Raw genomic sequence first — 9408 nt, forward strand, 5'->3', positions numbered from 1 at the left:
CCTGTAGATAAGCTAGTATTTGCACTGTGTCACCTGCGTCTTATGTGTTGTAAATAAACTTGATTGCTCCTTTTTGCTTGTGTGTGTAAATAATAAACCCCATTACTCGTCTGTACGTCTTCTCGTTTTAATTCCTTTTCCTCTTACATTGCGTCGCTTTTGTCTTTTCCCTCATTGAGCAGCTAGGGTGCGATACGGCCAAAGTTCTGGGTGAATCGGGTGAGTTTTGTTAGGTCGCGGTTTTACACCACCGCTCGGTCTATAACATCCAAACCGCGATCTGTAACAATTGGTGTCGAGGAGTGAGATTCGGACCCGGGACTAAATTAGTTAGGCCCAAATTTTGGGAGGGAAAATCGGTTCGGAGCGCGTACTGCGCTCGACAAAATCGAGCCGGAGCGCGGTCCCGTGGTTACTGCGCTCGCCGAAATTATAACGAAAAAAAAAAAAAAAAAATTTGGATTTGTTTTACGAAACTCGAATTTTGCAAGTCGCGCTATGGCGGATCAACACGGCTGGGGTCCGGTAGGGGAGAGTGAGGCAGGGTCGGTCCAGGACCAAATTGAGGGACATGAGGAGAGCGAAACAGCTGGGGTAGCAGGTGCACAAAATGGCGCTCTCGCGCACGATGCTTCGGGCGCGCAAAAAGGCGCCTCGCTGGTCACCGTGCCCGCGACCGAAGTAGCGCCGCTGGGAAGATTGGAACTTTTTTTTATACAAATGAAGGCCCTTATGGCCCAGAATAGTGAGCGATTGGAGGGCCGGATGGATGCTCAGAGTGAGCAATTGGGGGTAATGAGGGACGAAGCGAGGGCTCAGAGTGAGCAAATGGGGGTAATGAGGGACGAAGCGAGGGGTACCAGTGAGGGGTTAGACAATAATTTTGAGGAGTTAGACAAGAAATTTGGGAAGATAGACAATAATTTTGAGGGGTTAGACAACGGAATAAAAGAAGTGAAAAATGGGTTAATGGGGGTAGAAAATAGAATGGCTGCCCAGGAGAATCAGATAGAGGGAGTGAAAAATGGGTTAGAGGGGTTAGAAAACAGTATGGAAGGCAAATTGAGGGACATGAGGGACCAAGCGGAAAGGGAAGTTAAACAAATGGAGCAGCAGATAGAGGGGGTCAGAATGGGGGTAGAAACCAAACTGGATGCTCACAGGGAGGAAATGGAGCAGATGAGGGTGGCATCTGGGCAGGAGATGCAAGTGATGGGAGAGGAGATCAGAAGAGGAGTGAGTGAGGAGGTCGGAGGAGTGCGCGAGGAGGTGAGGCACTGTAAGGAGCGCATGGAGAAAGAGGTGAGAAAGGGGACTGTAAAATTGCAAGGTGGTATAGAGGAGTTGACGCTGGGAGTAGAACAACTGACAGTGGGACAAAAGGAGTTGGGGGACCAGGTAAAGAAGAACACAGCGGTAATAGAGGGTTTAAAATCGACACAGAAGGAGATGAAAAAGGACGTAGGGGTAATTAAAAAAGAGTGTCAGACGGTACATGAGGACCTGACGAGGAAAATGGACAAGGTGGTAGAGGTAATGGAGGTTAAAGAGCGGGAGGTGCGGGAGCACATAGAAAAAAATAAAGTGGAGTTAGAGGAAGAACTTAAAGGGGCGCACGAAGAGATGAAGGAGATGAAGCAAAAATTGGAAGAAGGGGTGAGCGAAATTAAAAAGCGACGGAGAGAGGATAAGAAAGAGATAAAAGAGGAGGTAAAAGAATTGGTCCAGAGTCTGTGTTCGGATCGTGATGATGTGCTCATTAACCGGATGAGGGATTCGCAGGTGATGGAGGAGAAGCGAAGAGAAAGAGGACCCGGTGTAAGTGGTGACCAATATGGTCGTGCGTATGATGCGCCAGGGGATTTAAGGAGCTTGGGGGTCGAGATGGACCCGGGTGTTCGTGAGAGGCCGTGGGTGAAGTGTGCGACAGGTCTGGTGTGCGAGAAAATCCGACTCTGGGGTGTGTGAGGAAAAAGTGCGTGCCAAGGAGTGAGTGTGCTGGCGAGAGTGAGTCGGACGTAGCGTGTGTGCGAGGGAGCACATGGAAGCGCGGTGTGGTGAGTGTTACAGAGGGTGTGACGGGAGAGTGTGCGCAGGAGTGTGCGCGAGAAAGGTGTGTGACGGACAGGTGCATGAGGAAAGAGTGCGCTGTCAGAAGTAAGGAAGAGTGTCCACCTGTGGTGAGTGTTACGGAGGGTGTAACGGGAGAGTGTGCGCGAGAAAGGTGTGTGATGGACAGGTGCATGGGGAAAGAGTGCGCTGTCAAGAGTAAGGGTGAGTGCGCTGTCAAGAATGGTGGTGAGAGTAGTGAGAGTGACATGGAGCGTGAGTTAGTTGTGACAGGTGAGCGAGGATGTACACCTGGGATGGAAGGATGCACACCGGGAATGGTGGAGCGTGAGTGGGAATGCACGCTGGAGTTGGTGGTGAGGCACGTGGTTGGGTGTGCGAATGAGGGCACACCTGTGATTGTCACAGAGGAGGTGACCGAGGAGGGGGCGCGAAGAGGTGTATTGGTGAGGTGTGCGAGCAACGAATGTGTGCCAAAGTGTTCGGTGGGCAGGTGTGTGACCAAGGCTGTGAGTGGAATGGGTGTGCCTGGGTGTGTAAGGAAAGGTACGAGGAGCATGAGCACGGCTGGATGTGTGAGCAAGGAACGGGCTTCGGGGTGTAAGCATGCAGGTGAAGCATCGACATTAAACGGGGTAGAGTTTAGAACGACTTTTAGCCGAAGCAGGCCCTCGGTGCGTGCCGGGCCTCGCTTTGAACGGCCGCGTCCAGGCTCCACTAGGCGGAGCTTGCAGCCCGATAGGAAGGGTCGTTATGGCGACCACGTTTTGTTGAGACGTGCCGGCAGGTCGAGATCGGGACATTGGATGGCTCCACGCCGAGGTGATGCGTGGGATCTCGGGCCGGGTAAACCTCCTTCCCTGCACCGAAGGCAGGATGCAGCCAGCCGCTGGCACAAAACAACCAGCATCCATTGCTTGGCTTTACGAAGCCGGGCTTTGGACAGGAATTGGCGCACCGAGAGGCAGTAGTGAGTAGACTGGGTGATGAGGTTAGTGTTTTGGACCCAAAATTAGAGAAAAACAAAATTTGATGATTGGCAAGGGATTGGCAGTAGTGATTGGCAGATGATGGGCAGTGATTGGCCAAATTTTTGATTTGTTGAAATTTGATGTGCAAAATTGGTAGTGAGAGACCCCCGATGGGGTGGGATGGCAAATCTGCCACCCTTCCCATGCGGGGGGCAAAGGAGCAATAGCTTATGGGGTGTATGGCAGTGAAAACTAGCCCGGGTGGGTTAGGATATTGTGTGTAGGGATCTAGAGAAGATGACCTTAGGTAACGTTAAGGTTAGTTAGTGACTGATACCTGTAGTGGGGACGCAGGTAGATTAGTGTGGATGATAATGACGTGGGAGCGCAATAGTTTAAAGGGACGACTGGGAAGCGCAAGTTTCAGAGGGGAGTAGTCAGCTGAGATGATGCCGTGTGTGTGAGGATTGAACAGGTGTGATTGCACAGGTGTGCAACTGAACAGGTGTGTGGAGCAGTGTATGAGGAAGTAGTGGTGATTGCGTGTTGTGTTGACCAAATGGTCCAGGAAGAGGAGGAGGGTGCAGGTGGCACCAGGTAGGATTGCACAGGTGTGCAACAACAGGTGAATGAAAGACAGGTGTATGGAATAAATGGTCTGGAGGATTGGAATGGATGGTCGTGGAGTGAGTATGGTGGAAATTGTGGAGTGGAGTGGATGGTGCGAAGGTGTGGATGGGGGAAGAGTGGACCCCTTTCACGAATACCCGGGGCGGGTAGTGTAAGTGTTAGGTAGAGGGTATAGGTAAGTTGTGGTTGGATATTGGCATTTGTGGTGCGGTTGCAGAATGGTATTGTGGATGGGTGCATTAGTGTTGTGGAAATGGCTGGGCGTGTAGCCTGTTAGTGTGTGTAGTTGGTTGGGCACTCCACCACTGTGAGGATGTCGGCCAGGTGAGGCCGCAGGTGGGCTCTGGGAGCCGGTAGTTGTGAGTGGGTGCCTGAGGATCCCGGGTGTGGATCGGGCAGCCCAGTGCCAGAGAGGGCACGGAGTGGGGAGAGCGCCAGAGGGCCTTCCCCAGGTAGATAGGTTAGGGTAAGGAGCAGGTAAGCTCGGAGGCAACTGCAGTGGTGGAGGGGTGCAGGTGGGTAGACCCACTGGGAGAGGTACACGCCACAGCCCAGAAATTGTACGAGGGCACCGGGAGATGAATCGGGGGAGTGAGACCCCAAATTGAAAAGCACCACAGTTTGGCCAATGGGAATTGGTTTTTAGAACCCATAGTGTAAGAGGGCCAATGGTTTGGCCGGAGAAAGACCCCGGGTAGTGTAAAGTGTGTTAAAATCATTTAGAGGATAGTTAGGATGAAGGATCTCCTCGCACCATCTGCATCCACTCACCTGAGGTGACAGGTACTCCACACCATGCCATGTTTAATTATTTTTACTGTGCAAATGTTTGGAATGAGAGACGCATCATGACGTGGGTGTGACATTGTGCGTAATTCCATCTCTTCCTCCTTATGAGTATTGATGATGAATTGATGATGGCAAATTTTTGAAGTAGAGGGATTGTGGTGACGAATTTGGTATAGGGGAAATATGGGGAAGACGTGACAGTAGTGACGAATTGTTAATGTGTAGGTTTTGTACATATGGGGTAAGGGCAAGGGTGGGCTAGGTAACAGGGGGGTGACGTACGGTAGGGACGAGCTTTCTCACTTCGCCCTCCGTACGCATTTCGCCTTGCATTGCCTTATTGATGTGTACCCTTGTGACCTTACCCCTCGCTCAATTGTCTTTCTTTTGTCTCCCACATGACCTGTGCGCCGTTGGGCGCCGAGGGGAGCGTGCGTGGGTCGGCCATTGTGCGCCCGAAATTCCCAGAACCAGCTGTCTGCATCGATGCACCACATTATGGACCACATGCCTGTGGCCGAGCACCACTTATGGACCCCATGGGTTGGGGCATGGCCCCTCTGCTGGAACCGGCCAAGAGGGCCCGAAATCTTGCTGGCGGACCTTGGCCACAGGGCACCGATGCCCCACAGGTGAACCACACATAGTCGGCCCTGTGGGCCATAAATAAAATAAATAAGAAGGACACATTGGGCACACTTTATTGCAAATAGGCCGCCAGTAAGCAAAGCAAAAGAGAATGACAACATCTGGAAGACAAATAATAATAACCAGCAGAGGGAGCCGAAGAGCAAGAGACACCTGCAGGGTTAGGGGTTGTTTGGTTATTTTTATTCATGAACAGTGATGACTGTGCACCGATTGGTGCTTGAGGGTGCTTTGGTGCGTTTTTGGGTGCTTTAATGGTGCATTGATGCAGAACAGACTGTCTCCCCCCCAAGAAAGAACAATTACAGGTCCTGGGTTAGTTTTGTAAATAAAAATAGCGTCAGTGTAAATAATGCTTCCCACCGTCAGTGTATAGTTTGAAGACCATTCCGCAATTCGGTTAACTGTGGGCGTAAGTCTGTTAGGCAGGGTGCAATGGAGCAGCGGGACACATTTATTTATGTTTTAAAACTGTCGCACTCAGGGTCAGGTTAAAAGTAGAGGGAACTACACCTACGTGCCACACTAAGGTAAAAGTAATAGGCCCGGGACGTGCCTAAGGGGAGGAGGGTGCAGTGTTGTGGATATGAGAATGTTTTTTTATTTTGTTGTTGTGGTAAAATGTTGTTGTAAAAGGTTGTTGTAAAATATCACCCCTCCTCCCTCCGTTTGTGGTTGTATAAAGGTCAAAGGGCGTTTCCGTAGTTAGTCCATAAAACATACATGCAGGACACGATATATCCTTTCTTTTGACAGTTATATCCTTATTATGTGTATTAGCGTAAGGCTGTGTCTTCCATTAATTGAAATACTCCATTGCACCAGTGAAAGAGAATAGATCCCCTTTCCTTCCCATCCCCAAAATCTCCATCCCATATTACATCCCCTCTCGTCATTGCCGAGCCTCGATTGCCAATATTACCTCCCCTCCAATAACCGCCATTGACCACGAGGCTCGAGTCAGGGAAGGAAGGCGTGTCTCCACCTCGTCAGAGGGGAGGAGGGGCGTGCCCGCCCGTCGTCATCCAGGGCGGAGCCCGAGGGTCGCGCGACCAACCAGGGCCGAGGTGAGCACCCCGATGGGCGTGTCCTGAACGCCGGCGGCTTAACCGCCGGAGGCGCTATAAAAAGGCGCGCACGGAAGTAAAAGGAGAGGTGGTTGGACAGTTGGTTGGTTGCACAGAGTTGGTTGCGCAGAGAGTTGGTTGCACCGTTGGTCAGGGTTGGTTGCACCGTTGGTCAGAGTTGGTTGCACAGAGTTGGTTGCGGTGAGGAGTCGGTGGTCAGAGTGAGGGACCAAGAAAGAGTGGAGGGTTTGGACCAGACGAGTGGGACAAGGCCTGGCAAGGCAAGTGGAGGCGGGAGCAGCAGCGACACCCGGCAGCCGCTTGGGGCCTGGGCGGCGGTTTGGAGCAGGGCCGAAAAGGAACGGCGGCTGCTAAACGCGCCGATCGTGCTGCATGACCCCCCTTGGACTTCCCTCTCCCTCCAGCCATCCACATCCTGCGATTCCTGCAATTCCCCGCGTGAGTCAGTCTTTTGTTTGTTCTGTCCTGGGATAAGTTAAGCCTGTAGATAAGCTAGTATTTGCACTGTGTCACCTGCGTCTTATGTGTTGTAAATAAACTTGATTGCTCCTTTTTGCTTGTGTGTGTAAATAATAAACCCCATTACTCGTCTGTACGTCTTCTCGTTTTAATTCCTTTTCCTCTTACATTGCGTCGCTTTTGTCTTTTCCCTCATTGAGCAGCTAGGGTGCGATACGGCCAAAGTTCTGGGTGAATCGGGTGAGTTTTGTTAGGTCGCGGTTTTACACCACCGCTCGGTCTATAACATCCAAACCGCGATCTATAACAATATATATATATATATATTGTTACGGACACGACTTAGATGTTGCTTGACCGAGCGGAATGGCCGCCGTGTTCGCACAAGTTACCCGATTACACTCGAACGTTGGCCGAATCGCGCTATGCTAAATCAATGAAGGAAAAGACACAACGGCTGGGATTAAGGCAACGACACAAGGGGTACAGTTCTCAAGACCTCCGGAGGAGGATATAATATTGGTTATGCAGAACGGTTAGATTACACGACAAGAGGTAAAGCACAGCAAGATGGACACTTAGACACAGTCTTATCTTAGCCCCGACAGACCACAGACAAACGGGACAAGACTGACTTACACGGGGATTGATGGCAGGGAAGGGCAGGCAGTCGATAGCTCAAGGTGCACCTTGGCTCAGGGGCAGAATCGACCCGGTCCGGCCCAGAGATGCGGGGAGGTATCGTCGCGCTGGAGGTGGCGTCCTTTTTCTCTCCAAGCTGAGGCGCATCTGACGTCACCTCCGTCTTCCTGCGCATGCCCAGCGGGGAGTGACACGCCCTCGGCTCGTTAGCTCCGCCCCAGATGGAATCGGTCCGCCGCTTCTTATTGGGTGCGGGGGGTTACCGGGCTCCGCCCTTGACGAGGAGCTGACAGTGAGCCCCTGCGTGGTAACCCTGGCGGAGCACATGTTCAAAGGCGGCTAACCAAGCCGGAGTGAGGACGCACACTCCCCGCGCCGCCGCCGCTGTTGTTGTTGTTGGTGTTGTTGTTCCATGAGGAAGAGATGCGGGGAGGTATTGGGAGGTCCTAAACTTACTAATGGTGCCATACAATCACATTCTGGTGCAACGAAGAGTCAGAATTAATGGAAACGAGTCCTTAACTGACATAGACTAAGAATAACTAACAAGATGTCCTATAGTTGTCTAAGTGAGATGCGGTGAACCTGGGCACGACATTTAATGGGGGAAAAAGGGGAAGGTCGGGGCTACAGAGTGTTGTTTACAGACAATGGGACTAGGGAATGGGGGATTGGGGATAGTTGGGGAGTATTGGGGAAATAGGGGAATATTTACAAGCGGATATGGATGGAGGCCAAATCCCATATCCGCAACAATATATATATATATTTGGATTATATATATTACGAATTTGGAAAGTGTAAAGAATGTGAGAACTGGTTTGCTGTGTTTTAACTGACCCTCGTAGAGTAAATAAGATCGAAAGACGTCCCCCTAGTTAATTCCATGAACCTACAGACAGGCCACGATATATCTTTTTAAATAGCTTATTTCCTTATTCTATGTAGGCTAAATATGTGTTTCCCACTAGATTGACTGCATTGCATCAAACGAAATAAGCGTAGGCCCCTCCGATGATCCATGGCAGCTCAAGTGCCAGGGATTCCCCCACTTGAGCTTTCACAGCAACCGTTTATTGCAGTACTGAACTACTGTGCAACGTGACGGCGCATTACCTGCAGCTGCTGACCGGTTTTCGACATTTGCGGCCATTACGAACAAGGGGAGTGGCTAGAGAAGACGGGTCGACCCCCTCGTCATAGGGGGGAGGAGTAAGTCGGCCCCGCTCATCCAACCCAGAACAAGGGGTTTGGCTAAGAGAGGGCGGAGCGGGAACCCCCGAGAAAGTGCGCGAAGGTTCGGTGAGAAACCAATATAAACCGCCGCGGGACGCACTCCGCCCTCTTGCTCTGACCCCGTCCTCTTGCTCTGACCCCGTCCTCTTGCTCTGCCCCCGTCCTCTTGCTCTGACCCCGTCCTCTTGCTCTGACCCCATCCTCTTGCTCTGACCCCGTCCTCTTGCTCTTACCCCGTCCTCTTGCTTGCTGTCGCTCGTTGTTGCTGGGGAGAAGGAAGACGCCTGAACGAGCAGGTGTGACCGAGCCTGCGAGCCATCGTGCGACCAGCTGCGCTGCAGCTAAGGGGGCAGCTAAGGGGACGCAGGCCACGAAAAGGGCGCGCCAGGCAGCAATCCACGCTGGACCCTCCATTGCCTCCCAAAACAACCATCCATCCTCAAGCCATACCTGCCTGCAATTTCCCCCGTGTAAGTGTGAACGTCGTCTGTCTTGAATGTTGTCCTGGGGTTTATAAGTAAACTGCATAGATAAGCTAACGATTCACTGTGTGACTGCTCCTTCCATCCATTGCTTGTAAATAACTTGATCGCTCCTTCTTTTTGCTTGTGTGTATAATAAATCCTGTTATTCCTCCGTACTCTGTCTTCTCCTCTCTTCCTTCTCTTTCGGTCGCTTTAGAGGTTTCCAAATTGAATACCTGTGGCGCGATTGGTCAACATTGGGGGAGTCGGGCTAATCGGGGATCCTGTAACGGTCGCGGTTGACCATCCGCTCGGCCCAAAGTAACATCTTGTCCGCGACCCGTAACAATTGGTGTCTAGGAGTGGGATATGAGGCCCGAACCAAATTTTAAAAACGTGTAGAAAAAAATT

The sequence above is a fragment of the Myxine glutinosa genome, chromosome 13, assembly GCF_964187855.1.
Source record: "Myxine glutinosa chromosome 13, kmMyxGlut1.1, whole genome shotgun sequence".
NCBI lineage: Eukaryota > Metazoa > Chordata > Myxini > Myxiniformes > Myxinidae > Myxine > Myxine glutinosa.